Below are 21178 nucleotides of genomic sequence, written 5' to 3'. Positions count from 1 at the left end.
GACCCCCCCACCCACATGGGGTGTGCAGGGGGGGGGCTTGCCCCCCTGCAGAAATGTAGTAGAAAGTGTGTTAGGTAGGTGTTGTTGTAGGTGGAGGGGGTGTTATTTACATGTGCATTGTAGTTTTCAGTGTTATGAAGCACACTTTCAATTTTTTGAGTTTTCAATGTTTTGGGTTTTCAGTTTTTTGGGATTTAGATGTTTTGGTCTCATTGTTATGAAATTCAACGTTATGAAATTTCAATGTTATGAAGTAGACCCATATATATATATATATATATATATATATATATATATGTATATACATAGATATGTAAGTCCCCATTTTCACATGTTCAGTTTGCCTACTTCAACTCTTACGAGTGTTGGAGTTTAAAATGCTACCAGATATATACCTTCAGATAAGGAATGCTGAGACTATCCTCAATGTTAGGTCAAAGTAGCTTCTCTCAGTCTTTCTTGTTTTTTTTTATTAACACACAGTAAAATGTCTTCAGACCCCACATGGAAAATGCAGTGCCCATGGAATGGGCTTCAGTCCTTTCTTCATGGCAAAAACCTCCAGATTCCAGGCCACAGTTTGAGCAAAACCAGCAGACCTGCCAACTCTGTACCAATAGACCAATCTATTTTATGTAATTCTGTGAGTTTATGAGGAATACAGAAAGCTGTAGGGAGGCATTCCAAATAGAAAATTTTCTGACAGAAAACAATGCAATGGTCAATTGAAATTACACAATGAATGCCCTGAGGCTTGACATAGGAGAGGCATTACATTATTGTCTGTATAGAGCAAGAATGTAATGGGTTTTTGGCATAGGTCATGCAACAATCACATCCTGTCCTCAATGTCTCTTTAACTACATCACAAGCATAAATTCAGATAAAGCACTTAGTCTACATATTTGAAACACTATAAAAGAGCATGGAATACATAATGCACATGGATATTAAAATATATAGCCACTTTGTACAACACACACATATTAAAACCAGTTTATATTTGGCTATGAAATGCTTTCCAGCATTTGAAATTTTAACCCAGAAAAATGTAAGCCATTACTAAGAAGTGTGACTTGGCCTTTCAGAAATTCAACATGCAACTTTTCCACAACCTCAGCATCTGAAAGTACAGCATAACTATAGTTTATAACTGCATTTAAGAAATATAACATAATGAAAAGTACCACCAGTAACCCTACTTGGCAACATTTATTATGCTCCATTTTCCATTAGATGTTGATAATATGATCTTTGATGAAGATGGTGGAAGGCAGCCAACATAGAAAATAGATCTTTATTTGTTGTCATTATAATAGAAGTAAAAATTATAAATATTTCTCTAGATTAAGATTTTTATTTTATAACTGCAGGCTTGGCATGAGAAAAACACATGATGAGTGAAACAGTATGTCATGGTTAAATTTAACACTAATTTGCTCTGGAATCACAAAGCATAGAATAGCAGTCTTTAATGAATTTTTCAGTCAAGCATCCTGTTTCAATTATGGGATGCTATTACTAAAAACTTTGAAATGGAGGCTAATATGAGGGGTTTTTGTACATAGTTCATAAATGCATTGTTTTGCAGGTATTTCATTTTCTCTGTCTAAGATTGTCTATTATATTTGGTTTCCATAAGAAGCATTTAAAGGGCTTCTTTTCAGGACACAGAATACAGCATATCCACGGGATTATACCTGTTTCAAGCTGGCATTACATCAGAAGCCAAAATCTTATACATTTCTCCAGAGAATCCATTATTTCTTTGAATGCAGATGTTTCATGATCTAAACTACATACACTGAGAAGGGCAATGTGATGCAGACAAAATCAAGATTGCACTACACTGAGATCTTTAAGGTTACAATGGTTATCACATGTATATTGCATGCCTGATTATGGAGACAAAGTCTGTGAAAACATTAGCAAGAACTATCAAGGGGTGCTTAGATACTGCATTGCACACATAGACATGCACAGTCATTTCACTGCTAAAGGCAGCCATGGTGCATTATAGTCAGTTACAGGATTGAGATGCTGCCCTGCATACATAGACATGCACAGTATTTCACTGCTGAAGCTATGCATAATACATTACAGTTAGTTTCCATTGTTCATAGTTTCATAGGTAAGTACTAAGCTTGCTGCCACTGTGAGCCATTTTAAGTCTAGCTACTTTCTCTTTCAAAGATGAGAATCAAACCCTGTACCTTATATCTGTGAGGTAAATACCTTAATCATTATACTAACCAACAATCAAATGTAATATATTCTGCTCAGGATGCTCACTGTATCACAATAAAAAATCTTGTATATTTACCAGTACAAAGCATTTTTATGACTATAAGCTTGTCATCATCAAATCTGCATGTGTTGAGGGGGACATTTTTTAATCAAATTCAGCACTAAGACACATTGAAATCGCCGTGGTTAGAATATCTGTCTTAGTAGCTTTTGCAATAAAGACTCAAAAGAGAATTGGCACATGGATTTTTATACACAGATACTAAATGCAGGGGTTCATAGGTCTTTACTGTCACAGGCTGATATTTTGCATTATATTTCATTACCATTTGGGGTATATCTGTTCATCTAAGGCTGACATATGCATCACCAGTTCAAATTATATGTGTTAAGTTGTTCTTACATCTGACGTAAAAATAAAGCTCATATGCATTTCCCTAGAAAAAGGATTTTTCAGTTGTAACATGCCATGGTTCACACTCCATGGTATAATGCAACCAAAGTGATGGGACAAAATCAGCACTAAGCTACATTTATATTCTGAAGGTCTTGTTAAAAGTCCCTGAATTTTTTTTTTATTGAGAACGTTCTAAAAGGAATTGCCATATGGTATTTTATAGAAGGGAATAAATGCAATCATAGCCCTCTCACTGTCATTGTCTGATGTTTTGCATCAGACTCGCTGTCCATTCGTGGGTATACAATGACTCCTGAGACTGATCTCCATGGCACTGATCCAGGCTATATATCCAATGCATTTTTTGTATCAGAGGTGAAAAATCATACATATTTCTCCAGAAAAAAAAAAATTAGTTGTTACATGCTTGGGGCTTAAACTCCATAGGGTGACAAATCCAAAGTGATGGGGTAAATTTAGTATTTACAGCAACACACCTCACCTGTGTGCCCTGTTCAATCACAGCCTAACTTCAGGCATTGTCCCTACCAAATGGTGCACTGCTCTAGTCATCTTTCTCCACAAAGGAGGAGCAACCGCAGACCCTGGGAACTATCGCAAATTAGCCTGACAAGTCTGATATGCAAAGCTATGGAACACATCATCATGGACCGAATAAACAAAGATATAGGGAATCTCCAAACTCTGGATCCCTCACAGTTTGGTTTTGTGAAGGGTAGCTCATGCCTGCTCAACTTGGTCGACTTCTTTGAGTCAGTCACCAGAGCTGTGGATGAAGGCAAGGTGGTTCATACAGCCTACCTTGATCTGGCCAAGGCCTTTGATACCATTCCCCACTCAGGAATCATAGAAAAACTCACTAAGCTAGCCATCAACCCCTACATCACTAGGTAGGTTGCAAACTGGCTCACAGATAGAACCCACAGTGTGAAAGTAGCTGACTCCAAGTCAGACTGCTGACTAGTCACAAGTGGAGTCACACAGGGATCGGTCCTGGGTCCTCTCCTGTTTGGTACCTACTTCTCAGAAGTCCAGGCCAACATGAAGGGACTCTGGCTATCAAAGTCCACAGACAATTGCAAGTTAGGAGCCATTATTAACGCCCCAAGTGATGTTGATATCCCACAGAAAGGCCTCACTGAGACCAATGACTGGTGTCAGAGCCATGGCCTTAAGCTCAATGCCAAAAAATGTGTCATCATCCCCTTTGGGAAAAACCCATTTCCCATGAATTACCACATCGATGGTAGTCCACTGAACACAGAAGGTGTTATAAGAGATCTGGGAATACAGGTTGACAGCAACCTCTCTTTTGACCACCACATTGCCACTGTGGTCAGAAAGTCCTTCGGTGTGGCACATCTCATTACTAAGGGTTTTGCATCCAGGAGGAAAGAGGTCATTGTCTCCCTCTACTCTTCCCTCATTAGGCCAATCATTAAGTACAATGCCCCATTTGGCATTACTAGACACTAGACACCTACAACAACTGGAGAAGCCACAAAAGTACCTCACAAAGAGGATCCTAGGCCTTAAGCACTTGTCCTAGATGGACAGACTCAAAAAACTCCAACTATTCTTTGTCTCATATCGCCTACTTACAGGAGATCTCTGCTTGACTTACAAAGCCATGTCTGACCTAGCTCTGTTAGAAATGCTACATCTAAAGAAATCCCAATCCCTCTGCACCACATGCTCCTGAGACCTCAACCTCATAACCACAATCAACAGAATGTGCTTGAGGGGCAGGTTCATAACCCAGAGACTGCCATGCTATGGAATAGACTTCCCATACATGTCCATCAGAGCACCTCACTGGCCCTCTTCAAGAGAAATCTTGATGAGTGAATGGGAAATAGAAAATTCGCTCTGGGGATCACTCCGGTGGCTCTACTCAACAGAGGCACTGGGATCCATGGTCGGGTTGAACGATGCAAGGGTAATTCTATGGGCTAGGTTTGTAAAGGTTCCAGGGCCATTAGCCTAGTACACACTTATGAACCTATAAAAATGCCAGTTGTAATGACAATGTATACCTGAGTGTCCTGTTAAAACTCTTTAAATAGTGCTTTGTAATATTTCAAAGGATGATTAAAATAAAATATTCCTTAATATATGAATATATGGATCTACTTTACAAGTTTGAAGTTTCAAAACTTTGAAATGCAAATGGTTGAGACTATAAGATTGAAGTTTTGAAACTTTGAAATTGTAATAAACCCCACCCTGCACACCCACACCCCCTGCTAAATAAATATACCAACTCCAACATCACACTACAGTGAGGGGAAAACAGTAAATTTCCCATTTTTCACTTTATGAGATCTCCATTCGAAACATTCAAGTTTCAAAACTTCAATCTTATTGTCTCAACATTTGCAGTTCAAAGTTTTGAAACTTCGAGCTTGTGAAGGGGATCCCAATATATACGTATGTGCATGTGTGTATGTGTGTTTAATGTGAGTATGACAGCCATGGGTAATTGAATCCCCATTTATATTTTCCAAAAATGTTGTAATAAAGTTGCAGGTACTGATATAAGTTCTTGTTAACATCATTGCCAAATACAAGGATTCATTAATCTCCATTGTCACAGTATAGCATTATGCATTATAAAGAGTTGCCATTAGAGGGTTATATGACTTCTGCATACACTGCACTATGCAACAGTAGTCCAAAATATAATTTTATTGAGTTGTTGCTGTTAAATCAGAAACAAAAATCATGTATATTTCCCTAAATGGGAAGTTTTTGTCACAAAAATTTAAATTGACATCTGACTTAGATTCACATGCAGGAAGTATTTTATTTAATGTACTTTATTTTTAGTTAATTTTCAGTTTATCAGGATACAGCACTGTTCCATGTGGACCAATTCAGGCTAAACCCAGGGAAAAGGCATAATACACAAACAGTGCATTGATAAAAGTGTGTTTGCAGGATAGGACAGTGCACAAGAACCTAATTCATCTGTAAAGAAACCACAAATAAAAACAATATGTAATGTCAAACTACAGAATGGATAAGAAAACATTTCCAGAAAAGTTATGGCTAAAATTAACAGACCCAGGATAATAAAGTGCAGGAAAAGAGAAGTAAATATATATGTAAAGGGGCTATGAGGGTAGGGAGAGAAAGTGTGATTAGAAAAAAAGTGCTGTGTCAAAGTATGAAACAAATGAAATAAATTTATGTGACATGACTTAAAGAGAAATATTCCTATGAGATACTTTGAATTACATAGCATGAGCTGAATTAAAACAGCTTCAATGGGCTTCTTTGATAAGAAGTTCAGTTCTAAATCTGTGTTTTGAAGCAAGTATTTGATATTGACAGGTAGTGATTCCCAGGGCTAGAGAAACTCTGTTTAGTGAAATGAAGGTTAGTTCTTGGAGTATGCAGTATGGGTCCTGAATGGGTGAGATTTCTCAGGTTACAGGATGGATATATAACTGTAAGCTTTGTAACTGGAGTGGAGCTTCCTATAAGCAAAAACGTAAATAGTTATGAACCTACTTAACTGCTCACTGCCTAGCAGGTAGTCATTTAGCTTTTCTGAGTGTTAAGCAGTGATCTCTGGGTTTAATTTGTCCAAATGCTTTGGGTTACTAATACAACAATGGGAATGGACCCCATTCCTAAGTCAGGGTGTAATTCAAGTTCATAAAATTAGTATTGTCTCAGTCTTTGAAGTTAGCTAGAAGTGCTCTTCTCAGTACCTGGAATGTTTCCAGAACTGCCTCCTTCTGTAGTTCATATAGAGTAACATGTATTGGTAGCATATTTAAGTTCAAATAAATTTTTTTTAGTAAGCCTGTTGCTCTTACTATTAATGGAACTGTCTGAGTATCTTTCTTCCACATTGCTCTTTTTTCTGCTTCCAAATCTGGGTATTTTATGACTTTGTGTCTCTCTGTAAGTAAGACACTGTAATCACTTGGTATAGCAATTTCAATCATGATTGCAAATGTTGCCTTTTTATGCCCTACTATATCTGTTGTTTTTCTTGCATTTGTTTTTTGAACTATTGGTAATGTGTGATCCCATTTGATATACACTTCATCAATCTCTAGAATGCTTTGTGATTCATTTTTCCAGCACTTCTCAGCTACGTCTATATCACAGTGTTTGCAACTTTGCACAATCCCCAAAACAGCAGCTTTGCCACATTATTGTGCCTATCAATATACAGGCCCTCTGACATAAGTGTATCACAGCCAGCAACAAGATGTTTGACTGTTTCCAGTTCCATATTACAAAACCTGCATTGATCTGTCTCTCCAGTGTTTTCAATGGACTTTGTAAATCAATGTGTTTGCAGTCCATTGACCTGGGACACTGTTACTAGTCTTTCATCTGTTGGTTTCAATTCATCTCTCCTTAACAATTCCAGTATCAAATCTTGGTCAATATGAGGTTGTTCTTGAAGTTCTGTCTACTTGACACTATATTTTGGACTTTCCAAATTTTTCCTTATCAGATTATTTTTCCTTAAATTCTTTCCTTGTTTTTTGGAAAAATCCTTTGGCTGATTTTTGTCTGATTCTGGTTTGATTTCCATTCCTGCTTTATTCCAAAATGGTTCGACTAAACTAAACAAAAATGTAATTTTAGACTTCTCCTCCTCATGTTTTAAAACTTTCACTATGTTCGAATACAATTAGATTAACAAATACATATGCAGTCCCACAGTTGTGGAACTACTTAATCTTCTTTGCAGTGGACTCCTGTCCACATATCACCAGTATTATACCCTTTAATCTGGGACACATTAATACCTATGCAAAGTACAGTAGCTGTGGTCTCACCAGAATCCTTCACAGCAGTGGAATGATAACTCCATTCGTAAAGTCTATGGGCCTACTACAACTTAAATCATAACCTACCAGCAGCAAACTGGGTAAGCCAGACTTGTCAAAGTACACACCTGTTAAAACTATAGGTTAAAGTGATTTGCCTATGTTTATATATACATTGTGATATAGGGCAGCCGCAGTGGTGCAGCAGTTAGCGGTACTGCCTCACAGCAAGACGTTCTCCGGTTCAATCCTTGGCTGGGGTGCCTTCTGTGTGGAGTCTGCATGTCCTCCCTGTGGTCGTGTGGGTTTCTTCTGGGTGCTCCTGTATCCTCCCACATCCCAAAGACATGCTGTAGGTGAATTGGACACTCTAAATTGGCCTTAGGTGTGAGTGCATGCATGTGTGTGCCTTCTGTGGAAGGTTGGATGCCAGGCTGGCAACCCGACACCATAAAAACTCCACTGCCAATCAGGAGTGGACAGGTGATCCACTGTGGAGACCCCTAACCGGGAAAAGCCAGAAGAAGAAGATGCATAATCAGTTTTGAAGAGGCCTACAGAGCAAGGAATATATAATCTTGGTGCACACTAATTTTTGTATATTATTTGATAAGCATGAAGCATTTTTCTTATCCCAGGTACAATCAAATCAATACTTTATGGAGCCAGTTACCCCAAAGATGCAAGTTAAAACAGGGCTTTATTCCCAGATCTCAAGGCAGTTTTCAGTATTACTTTTAGCCTTCTAAAATATTCTGTACTAAGCTTTATTCCCATTTGGTCGTGTTTTATTACTCAACCTTCATTTATTCGTGTATATTTACATATTTTCTCCTACTTAATCTCCTTTATATCACATTCCCATGCCGCAGTTTTCCTTTTTAAATATCGCTTGTGCACATTTACCAAGATGAAATGTCATTCTTATATCATTTGAAAAAGCTTTTACTATTTGTAGTTGTGCTTTCAACTCCTCATCTGATGAGCTGTACAGTTTTAAATCACCCACAAAAAGTAGAAAAGAAGTCTTTAAATAAGGTTGTTTCTAAGAGCCAAACTGTAACAATAGCCTCTTCTGTTAAGTAATCAGCTTAATGAGTTAAGCTTAAGACAAAACAGCAGCAGTGATAAAGAATCACACTGGAATAATCCTTTTCTGAAATTTTTATCCCTGGAATAATAATTTGCCCTTTGTCATGTCTCAGCTAGAAAGTGGTTTGCCACTGTTTCACAGTCGATGCAATGTGTATACTTATAGATTGCAAATATTCCCTTAGCCATGAATGCGTGATGCTGTCAAATGCTTTTTTTATAATCTATCCATGCTATATTTAAATTCTTCAACTTTTTACAACCCTCAATTTTCTTCTCATTTCATATCCTTTACATTAGAGCTCCTTACGCTCACTTCTAATTCTTATATCCATTCAGCATCATTGTTATGTTCAATGGGGTCTTTATAAATATCTCCCCAGAATGTCCTCCTTTTTTTGGTGTTTCTGTTCCTTTTGCATTGTTTCCCACCTCTCTATATAACCTTTTCAGGTAATTAACAAATTACTTATTTTGCACTTTTTCTGCATATTTATCTGCATACCTTCTATTTCTTTTCTGTTTGTGCTGATATTGTTAGTTTGTCATTGGAAATAATCTATGCTAAATCCTGGTCTGTTTTGATATTGCACATTGTTTTTAGTGCATCTATCTTTCTAAGTATTGATGATATTCTAACAGTAACATTAATTATCTTACTGGCTTTATAATCTTCTCAATTGCATGTTTTCATGGTGGCATTCGACTTGTTTCGTTTATCCATTATTAGTTTGGCTGTTATATCACATGAATTTCTCTTAGTAGTCATGATTACTCTGTCCTTCTGTTTTACCACTTTCAATATGTTGGGCCTTATCTACTTTCTGTAATCTATTCTTTCATCTATCTTAATATGTCTTTCCATTTATATTAAATCAAGCAGGTCTTTGCTCAGATAATTTTTTTCTGGATTGAGAGAATCTTCTTTACTCACCGTTTCCTGCAAGTGTTCTACAAAAAGTTCTAGAAAATCTTCCTGTGACATATCCTCTTCAGATGTAACTGCTTCATCTGGTGTTCCTCCATATGGGAACCCATTGTCCCATTACACTGCAACATTACCTGCATCAGAGTTTCCACTATTTCCTGCTCTTTATCTTGCTTTGCTGTAACTGGACTTTCATGCAAGTCTCTGATAGGAGGATCCAAAACATTGTCTTATGGAAAATCTTCAGATGCGAACCATTCCATCCACTCTTCCTCTATCTGACAACCTACTGGCCTATCATTTTGCGGCACTGCTTTGTTGGAGCTTCCACACTAAACCTTTCGTTTTGCAAATGGCTCATCACTTCAGTTTTTGTTTTATTTCTACCTCACTAATCTTTTTTTACATTCCCCCTTTACAATTTTGTTTTTGCATTGTAAAATTTTCCATATTCAGGTGTTTTTGCCAGTATTTTTCTTCAAATATTCTTGAAGCTACATTTTTTTCTGATTAGTTTGGCTTTTTTATTTGAATAAATATTGCACCATACCAGATCTCTTTTTCTTTCAAATGCCCATGTTTCTTTTCTACACCTTTCAAAACTCTCTGTTTTTTCTTCTTTATATTTTTCACTTTGTCACTTCTTTTTTCCATGTGGTCCAGTGATTATTCATCTACACAATGTTTTAAATTAATAAGTTGCATTAATGAATATACATTTTGTTTGTAGCTTTTGACAACTTTTGTTGTGCAATTATTTTTCATTCCTCTACTTTCTCTCTTAATCTCGTTAAATATACCCTATCTGCATATTCTGGACTTCTTGTGTAATAGTAACAATACATCATTTCTTCCGTCTCCTTAATATTACACTTTGTCATCTCACTCAGCATCTCTTTTTTAGCCTGTTTTTGTTGTTTTAGTGGACTACTTCCTTCTACCATGTGTTCAGAGAACATCTTCTCCTTGATCCTGACCTAACCTTGTGGTATGAAGGTTGCCATATCCTGAAAATGCCACACTGCCTTTGTTTCCATTTCTGGCACAAGTGTGCACAGTAGGATCAGGCTTTTTTATCCTGGGATCTGTGCACCAAGTCTTCTTTTTTATTTTTTAACCTAACTTTCTCCGTGTTATATAAAATACAGTCTATATAACAGTATTGTCTTGATGAATTCTTGTAAGATTGGGGTCCACTGCATGAAAGTATTTACCAGGAAATGGGAATTAATTCAGTTCCAGCAATACCACTCTCCTTTTCCTGCTGATTTCATCTCTCCATTTTGGTCTATTTATATAGAGATGGTCCGAAAACAACTTATTTTGTTGCTGAAAGACTGCTGCGCTTTAGCATTTTTAGACAAGGCAGTTGCAACTGAAGTCATCCATATTATTGTTCTTGCTGCTGATCAGAGGAAAGTAAAAATGTTCCTATCCAGAAGAGCATGCAGTTTTTGTGTCTTTTTTATTTAGTTGAAAACTTATGGACCTGCTCTTACCAAATGCCAAAATAATTGAAGGAGGTGGTTGTTTCAGTTGGTACCTTGTTGAAGTCTACTACTTGCCATGAAATTGGGGTATTGGCCTGTTCCTTTCTAGTTCCAAAGAGCATGGTTGTGTGTTTGATGTACTTAAAAGTAGTTTGATGTTGTAACTAATGTTACACTAGATAGAGGGACTGATCTTAACTCTGAAATGACAGTTAAAGAGGAAGTCTTGAAACCCTAGGGAGGCATATGGTCTTATCCCAAGGTGAATCATATGGATGAGAAGCAGGGCATGATCTATCAAGTCAAAGGGCTTGGTAAATAGATATGAATATCCACAAGTGATATTGCATTTAGTCATATCAATCAAAATTTCATAAGAAACCAGGGTGCTGTCATTGTTCTCCAGTGAGGCTAAAAGCTATGTTGCTAAAAGAACAGAGTATTAGATATTTGATGAGGTCTGAGAGTTGGATGTGGATGATTTTCTATAGAATATTCTCTAGTGTAGGTAGACATGACATAGGGTGATGGTGTAAAGTATTGCTAGGGTTAGATTGTTTGAGTACAGGTTGGTTAATATTTTTCCATACAGAGGTCATAATGTTTTAGTGATGCAGAGGTTATAAATGTGGATGAGAGGAATTGTGAGGTACTTTTTATTGTAGATGAGGAAGCTGAGGAGTAACATTTCTGATGCAGTTAAACTGTAAATGGAAATTTGGATGAGGAGAGGCTCAATATCTATTGAATTAGTTAGTACAAAGTAGAAGAGTGTTCTAAAAAGGTGAGGAGAGGCAGATGTGAATTCTGACTAGGAAATGATGGATGAAATAGGACTAGATTACTGAATTGTTTAAAAAAGTAAAATGAGGTAAACTGTCCTAGTGAGAGAGGAATAGTGTCAGATACGAAGCTAATACAGGGTGCTTTACATTTGTTAAGAAGTGGAAAAGATCATGCTACTTAGATTTGAGGTTGAGTTCTTTCCATCTATGAATTGCTTGGAGATATGACAAAGAAAAGCAATCTCTTTCAGGCATTAGGTGTTTGTTGATGTTTCCAGTGATACCAGGCATCATCTCCAAAATGAAGGAGGACCTTTAGTTATGCGGTAAGCCAATCATTTTTCTTACAGGTATAATATCTAGAAACTTTCAGACATAATTTATCCTGCAGAAGTAATGATTAAGGTTTTTGATGTCCAATATGTACATGACAGCTAAGGATGGGATTCCAATCATGAGAGAAGAGTTGTGCTTTTAGACTGTTAATAGTTTGTGTATATTTTGACCAAAAGGCTATTTTTTTTCGGGGGGGGGTATGGTTCATAGGTTCATAGGTATTTACTAGGCTAACAGCCACAAAGGCCTTTTTAAGCCTAGCCATGCATCCTAAATCTCTGGCAAGTTCTGATACCCTTGATAAGTGTAAGCAGTGGGTTGGGAGATGAACCATTTACAGATTGCCTTTGTCCATTAGAGACATAGGTGCCAAACCAGGGATGAATTTCCTGTTCCCAATCCAGTTGTACAAGTTGCACTTGGGTTAGGAAGAAACTCTGCTTTGTATGGATGGGGAGCCTGTTCCATAAATAGGGTAGTCTCTGGGATGCATACCTGTCTCTCCAGCAGGTCCTCTATATATCACAGACAAGGTTTAAGTCTTTAGAACAGGTAATTCTGGTGCTGTTTGCTTTGTGGATATGCAGGAGGTCCATCAGAGTGGAGTCTGACAATGCCATGTATGCCAGGCATAGATCTCACTTCAAAAGGCTGTAGGAGACTGAATATAGAGATAGGACCTTGAGGCAGTCTGCATAGGACATTTTACTTATACCCTGCATTCTTTTAGTGAGGAACCTCTGTGGACGTTCCAGTTGTTGGATATGCCTGGTTAGGTACATATCAAAGGGGGCATTGTACTCAATGATAGATCTGATGAATGCCAAATACAGTGGAACAATGACTTCCTTGGACTTAGATGCCATACCTTTGTTTATAAGTTGTGCAACATAGAATTACTTCCTCACTACTGTAGACACATGATGGTTAAAGGCTAGATTACTATCTACAGTATGTGTGTCCCTATCTCCCTGACTACTTGCTCAACTCTAAGGGGTGTGTTGTCAATATGATAGTTACCAGGGGTAGATAACTTCCCAAAGGATACTATTATGCATTTCTTGACATTTTGTTTTAGTCCATGACTCTGACACCAGTTGTTTGTCTGTGTCAGCCCCTCCTGGAGAACATTTATGTCAGTGTGGAATTCAATAGCAGCTCCTAATTTACAATCATTTGCAAATTTAGTCAGTGAGAGACCACTGACATTGGCATTGACCTCTGAGAAGTAAATGCCAAAAAGGAGCGGTCAAAGGACTTATCCCTGAGGGACTACACTTCTGACTGGCCTCTTTGTAGAGGTGGACTCCCCAATTCTAACTTCCTGGGTCCTGTCTGTGAGCTAGTTGGCTATCCACTGGGTGACATGTGAGTTTGTACCTAACCTCTTAAGTTTGTCAACAATGCCTGAGTGGGGTATTGTGTCAAATGCCTTGACCAGGTCAAGGTAAGCAGTGTGAACTATGTTGCCCTCATCCATTGCTTTGGTTACCTTCTCAAAGAAGTCCACCAGGTTGAGTAGGCATGATTTGCGCTTGTCAAAACCAAATTGGGTTGGGTCCAGTGTCTGGAGGTTTACTATATCCTCTATTGATCATTTCTGTGATAATTCTTTCCACGGCCTTACATATAATACTAGTGAGACTTATGGGTCTGTAGTTTCCAGGGCCTGTAGATGGGCCACCTTTGTGCATAAGGATGACTGTTGCTCTTCTCCATTCATGAGGAATGAAGCCTGTTTGGAGGCTACATTTAAATAGTAATTCCAGAGGCGCTGATAGGTCATGTTTCATGCTATTAAGAAGGTATCCTGGAATATTATCTGGACTCACTGATGCAATGTTCTTTGTCATTTAGAGAGCATTAAGGACCTCTTCCCGAATGATTTTAGGCGGAGTTATATTTGATAGTATTTCCTGAAGGAAGTTTGAGGGGGGGGAGGGGTAAAGTTGGAGTTGAATGTATCAGCCAGAAGGTTTGCTATATCATCTGTCTCAGTATATGTGGCTCCATTTACAATGAACTGTGCACACAATTGTGTATTGCCTTTGAGGTTGTGGACATAGCTAAAGAATGCTTTGTGGCTGTCCTTGGCCTGGGGGGCCAAACCTACCTCAAATTTTGCTTAGGGAGACTTTATTTGTCCTCTAAGTTGTTTGTTTAGATTGATAAGAGATTTCTTATCCTGCTGGGTACTACACCTCCTAATTTTTGACATGATTTTCTTCCTTTTGTTATACAGCCTATTGATTTTGTGATGCCACCAGGGTGGCTTGTTTTTTACTTAGTTCTGTACTTCTTCCTGGTGGGTACAGCTGCCTCTATGCAACTAATAACATGCTTGTACAGGGTTTCTGTAAACAGTTCTGCATAGGTAGTAGTGTTCTCAGGGCTTATGGGGACTTGAAATTTTGCCAGGTTATCACTTAATAGACAGAGGTTAGCCTTAGAGTAGTTGCTGAATATTTCATGTTTAGCTGGGGGTCCAGGTTTTATTTTTACTTCAAATAGGTTCATAGTTTGGTACTAGGCTATCAGCCCTAGGGCCTATACAAGCCTAGCCATAACAATTCCCTGGCTATTTCTTCCCACAGTATTTACTTCCCTGGATCCCTGTCTAGCAGGGCGACTGACGTGATCCCTGGGATGAATTTCCTATCTCCCATCCAATCATCAAGGTTCCTTTTGAAGAAGGCCAAAGAGGCACTCTGCTTGACATGTATGGGCAGTCTATTCCAGAGTCTGGGGAGTCTCTGGGTAAGGAACCTATCCCTCCAGCATGTTTTGTTCATTGTGATGACAAGGTTTAGATCCCTGGAGTGTGTATCTCTGAGGGATTGGGATTTCTTTAAGTGTAACATGTACAACAGCTCTGGGTTTGACATGGCCTTGTATGTTAAGCAGAGATTGCCTCTGAGTAGACAATATGCGACAGAATATAGGTGGAGGTTTTTTTAGATGGTCAGCATAGGGCATCTGCTTTAGGCCTGTGATTCTTTTAGTGAGGTATTTCTGCGGCCTTTCCAGTTGTTGCAGATGTCTTGAAAGGTACATACCAAACGGGGCATTGTATTCTATAATGGGACTAATGAGGGATGAGTACAGTGGGGCAATGACTTCCTTTTTTCTGGATGAAAAGCCCTTAGTAATGAGGTGTGCCATGTAGAAGGATTTCCTGACTGTTGTGGCGATGTAGTTATTGAAGGCGAGACCACTGTCCACCTGTGTCCCTAAGTCTCTTATCACACTTTCGGTGTTTAGTGTACTGCCACCTATGTGGTAATTCATGGGTACATGTTTTTTTCCCAAAGGGGATAACTATACATTTCTTGGCATTGAGCTGGAGCCCATGGCTCTGGCACCAAGCATCTGTTTCTGTAAGGCCCTTTTGTAGAATATCCACATCATTTGGGGATTCAATAATGGCTCCCAGTTTGCAGTCATCTGCGAACTTTGTTAGCCAGAGTCCCTTAATGTTGGCCTGTACTTCAGAGAAGTAGATGCCAAAAAAAGATCGGCCCCAGGACTGAACCCTGAGGTACTCCACTTGTCACTTGTCTAGAGCCGGATTTGGAGTTGGCTACTTTTATAGTGTGAGTTCTGTCAATAAGCCAGTTGTCAACCCATCGAGTAGCATAGGGATTAATGCCCAGCTTAGTAAGTTTATCTATAATTCCAGAGTGGGGGATGGTGTCGAAGGCCTTGGCGAGGTCCAGATAGGCTGTGTGGACCACCTTACCCTTGTCCATGGCTCTGGAGACTGATTCGAAAAAGTCAATCAGGTTCAGGAGATAAGACCGGCCCTTCACGAACCCAAACTGCGTGGGGTCCAGTGTTTGAAGGTTGCCAGTGTCTTTGTTTATAAGTTCCACGATAATACGTTCCATGGCCTTGAAGATCAGGCTCATCATTTTGTGGTCTGACCTTACTGGTAATTAATTTGGGACAGTTATTAATGTTGAATGTGTTATGATAGTGATTACTAAAAGATGGGAGGCGAGTGTTGATGCTGGAGATTATATTGGGAATATTTGTAATAAGAAAGTTGAAGAGAAGAGAAAATAATTAGTACTTGCTCTTTAAAGACAATGAACAATTGTCCTTTCTGACTGAACTAGTGACTATTAAATGCCTGCTTTGTCCTCAAAAGGATTATAATGATGCTTTAGAGGACTTCTTAAACATCCTTTTGCCACTTCAAGATAAGTATAACCCCTAAAAAACAGAAAAGTTAGGACAACCCTAATCCCTGAAAGCTGAAGGAATTGCATCAAGAAATTGTCCAAATGAAGCTTTCCTCTGCCAAATCAGTACAGCATTAGTCTTCCTAACAGCATCATTGCAAGTTTATGAACCAATACAAAGAGCTAATCAAAAACAGAATGATGAACTACATAAGTCAAAGGCAAGTCTCTCTGTTTAGTAGTCCTAGGATATTCTGGCATTTGATCAGCAGTCACAAGGTTAAAGCTCAATCACCCATCTAGCCTGTATTGAGAGAAACTGGAAAGTAACCTCATAGAGGGACATGTCCATTGTGATTTTAGACCGTCACATCGAATACCAACCCTGAACTCTAACCTCTAACCTTAATCTGACTGCAAGTCCCATATTTATACATTAAACTAGTATCTCTATTGTTCATTAATATTGTTCACTCTGTAAAAGTTTAATCATTGACTAAAATGTATCCTTAGTTAAGTGCAATCCATAACTGACATTTTGTAGTCACAATTCCACAGAGCATGTAGCACATTTATCAGTATTGCTTTATAGTATTTGATCAACTCTCTTTTGCTCTGTGATCCATTTTTTCAGAACAACCGATACCTGCAATAATCATATCCATTTCTATGGCTTGTCCTGAAAATTCTTGGAATCATATAAGCTTATGTGAGCAAGTGGAGACCTAAACTGCCCAGATTATATCAGTCAAATTCAGCACATTGCCTAATTATTGATAAACCTGCCCATAATGCTGAGTTGTAAACACACCTGGTTATAGTTCAATACAAAGCTTAAATCCATCTGTCCAGGGGCAGCCTGAGAATTACAGTGAAGTTATTAACGGTGATGATTTGATATTAAATCAGCTAATTCTGTTAAGGGTCTTTTCCAGAGTGATATGCATTATACATTTGGCAGAAGTACTACTTGGGAAATGTGAACATTTTTTCGGTCATAGGCTGCACGTTTCAAAAATGTCAAGTTATTGTCAGTCAAAAGAGACTCACAAATTCTGTCAGTCAATCGATCATAGGTAGGTACTAGGCTTGCAGTCCAGGGGACCACTGAGGATACTAGCCCAAATTCCTAGTTGCCCCATGTACTCTCTGGTTGTTACTAGCTCAAGATCACACTATAGGCAAATGAGAGCTAAGGGAATAAACTCCTATACCGCAGGAACTAGACTCACAACCGTAACCCTCTGGGCCAACTTAGCTTTATTTCCAAATGACATTTTGCACTTGCCAGATCGAGAAATGGACATTTCAATGTTGTGGAATATTTTGAGATTTATTTATTCATTCATTTTACATTTGTTGACCAGTGAAGTCCAGCTGGGCACAAAGGCCCCTTTTCAGCGATGGCCAGGGGAGAAAAGCTCCAGTACAATACATTCCAGAATCAACATCTTTTAAATTATATAGTATCAGGAAAGTCAGGCAGAATACAATTAAAATTAAATTTGCAATGTCAAAATAGATAAGATAGTAACTATACATACAGTAGTAAGGCTTCTTCATACCTCTCAACCATACCGAATTCCTTAAAAGTTCACGGTTTTGAGGCTAAAGTAAAAGGTTGCCATGAATTCCCAAATGACCCCTTGAAATCATGATTTTTTTTTATTTATTTACAATTTTTAGTTAATGCTGATGTCATCTTTTTAACAGAAAAAAAGTAGTTGACATTTTGATATGTGCTCACAATAAATGCATGAGCACGAAATGCAAGGTTTTAGGCAGACTTTCAGAAATGGTGTATCAGTTTTTAGCCTGATACCCTTCAAACCTCACTGCCTATCAACACCCATCATTTGGTTACAATGTACATTTGTGACAGCCAGGTCACATTATGGGGTGCAAGGAACCAAAATGGTAGTTTTGTATGCAAAGAGAATATACTGTTATTTTTTTTCTCCGTGTGCGTTTACTCCAGTGAGTATTTAAAGATGAAGGCAAGCACATTAACCATCATCAGAATTTCTTATATTATAACTAGTATGAAAGACTCTATTACTTTGGAAGTAGATTCTGTGCTTCTACGACATGTATTTCATTGACATGTGTAAAACAGGAGCTAAAGGGTCTTTTGATAAGTCTTAACACTGCATATGCCTGGTACACCCCTGAGACATGTAGCATTTTAGTTTTGTCTTCTTTTCTGTCCCACTCTTTGGTCTTGGAGTCAGTAGAACTGCAAGTTAGGAAACTCCTGTTAAGAGAGATCAGCCAATAGTTCAGTAAGCACTACATCAGTGGTTGCATCTGCATAACTTACAAACTTCCAGAAACTCTGCAAACCATATGCACAATGCTGGTTCCTTAATTTCCAGATAAAAAAAGTCTTGCTTCATACTAAGCAGTGGCTCAGCAAAACAATCCTATGGAGCTCCAGTGACCTGTTCCAATCCCATCCTTCTCCCCAGTTGGTCAACGTTTTGTTTTAACCTAGTACTCATTTTCCTTTCTAAACAATGGACTTAAACTCATAACTTCTCTACAAGTACTTTATAGCTTTGTTAAAATCCACAGCTTCAGTGTACATTGTGAGCCTGTTTACTTTCTGGGATTGAACTGCCCACTCTTGAGGGTCAGTCACACACCGAAGAGTTCATTGCCACATTTTGGACTAAAATGTATCTCAGTTTCCTTTTATTTGGAGGTAGTAAAGCTGAGGCAGGTGGTTATCTACTAAGATTTATCTGAGGATAACCTTGTAGGTAAAAGAAGGTTGAAAACCTAGCGGCAAAGAACCCTAGCATGGTTTTAGTGAAACGGGGGGGGGGTTCAAAACATTGTGTGTATGTATGTATTTGTTTTTTTTTGGAGGGGGGTCTAATCACAAAGGGGACATTGCTGTAATCAAGGAAAACTGCAAGTTTTCATCATTTGATCATAGATACTGGTAGATAGACAAAGCTGGTCGAACAAGTTAAACCTTTAGGATGAATGGCGATTATTAACCATGCCTCTCAACTGTACAGATTGTCACAGAATGTCCAGATTCGTGCTTTATGTTTTTTGTCTGATTCTCAAAGAATGTGTGGTTTTCTGGCAATCATTGAGGACTGAGTACTATACACTCTTACTGAGAACAAAATTTTATGATGCACCTGATAGTTTGCATATCCTAATTTTGTGTGGTTAGATTATTTTAATAAAGCATTATGGATATAAGTCTCATAACTATGAAGGTTTATATAGAGGCAATAAACCAAGATCCAAGGAGAAGTTTAAGGATTACGTTTATACTGAAAGTGTACAGTTTCTAAAGATAAACTATCTTCAACACCAGGCAAGATGGGAGTTGGATATCTTTTCTAATTACTACATTTCAGGAAGTAAATCCACTCCCTGGAAAATAAGATAATGAATGTACCTAAACTTGTTTTTGCATTATACTATCCAGTATTTTTCTGAATGATCCAGAAATCAGAATGATTCTCCAGCAGTCCAGAACCTGTAGTGGTTCAGTGCACTGAACCACTTTTATTTGTATCTTTTTTTCGGAAATACAACAGAGAATATTTTATTTAACCACTGACTATGTCTAATTGAAATGCCAGTTCAGTGGAACTTGTATTAATAAATGGGATGTTATGAGTTCTTATTTATTACAGGTGTGTGCCTTTTTTGGAGAGAGGTGGGGGGGGTGGTTGCAATCCAGACATTTCCAAAACCAATTTATATTGTGACAACAAAATATTGTGCTGTTCTAGCTATTTCATTTGCAGAAGGAAGGCACAAGCCAGTGTAATAGCAGGGCTGCATGACCTGAAAATGAAGAGCTTTAACTGGTGACTGCACACTGGGTGTTCAAGGTGACAGTGTCAGTGGCACCTCCACATGACGCTCATTATAACTGTAGATAGGAATCAAGGGCCCAGTTACAGATATCATATGTCTGAAAAAATGCTATTTCGTAAATACTGTAATTTGCCAGAAAAAAACACACTTTATGAGGGAAAGACCAAAAATATGATGCAAAAATCTGGACATGTGGACATTCTGGATAATTGAGAATTACATGAGCTGTCTATTACCAGACCTGTCCTGCATAACTCAGTGTCATCTGCCCCTGAGTTTGCCTCCTTTTTCTGTCCTGTCCCTTGTGAAATGTTTGATTTTACCAGTAAATCAATGAATATTACAGTCATGCCAGAAATTAGACTTTCATAACTTACTGTGCAGAAAATTCATGTTGATGCTATATTACAGTTCCATTGAACTGGGTGGTGTTACATACTTATGGATGCAACTTTTATGTTAATCAGCATCCCAATTTTTGGCCAGTTGTCACTACTTTTCATGGGCCTTTGTCCAGATTTTTGATGTTTGCAGGTTGAGAGGTATGATTACACTCTATACAGATATAGTTAAGTAAATAACTATGAAGTAGGATAGATGTCACAGTACAGAGTACTGAGTTATTTACAAAGGCTAGATAGAAAAGGGTTGATTTAATGTTGAGATAAAAATTAAATGAGTAGCAAAAAAAATAAGAGAGGCATAGGTAGTAGGTAGAGTGGGTGAAGGCAGAGTGATAGTTTGGAACAAAGTAGAGAAGTACAGAGGTATAGTAGAAGAGGATGAAAAAAACAGAGATGTTATACTTATCCTGGAGTTGTACGGCCAGGATGTTGACAGGTGCTCTCTTACTGATAAGAGTTTTGGTAGGGTGGTAGTGCTGTAGCATACCTTTTTGAGCTGGATACTTATCAGTGCACCCCTATCATTCATATCAATGTATGGACATAGATTACAACACCCACATTTTTTGGTCTTATAGGATCTGTGATGATTGATCTTGATCGGTCTCCCTAAAATTGTCTTAATGTTACTCCTGCTTTTGTATAT

This window comes from Protopterus annectens, chromosome 10.part0 (genome assembly GCF_019279795.1).
Source record: "Protopterus annectens isolate FY-2018-M chromosome 10.part0, PAN1.0, whole genome shotgun sequence".
In the NCBI taxonomy this organism is placed as follows: Eukaryota; Metazoa; Chordata; order Ceratodontiformes; family Protopteridae; genus Protopterus; species Protopterus annectens.
The sequence above is the reverse complement of the archived record's forward strand: the minus strand, read 5'-3'. Positions refer to the sequence as shown.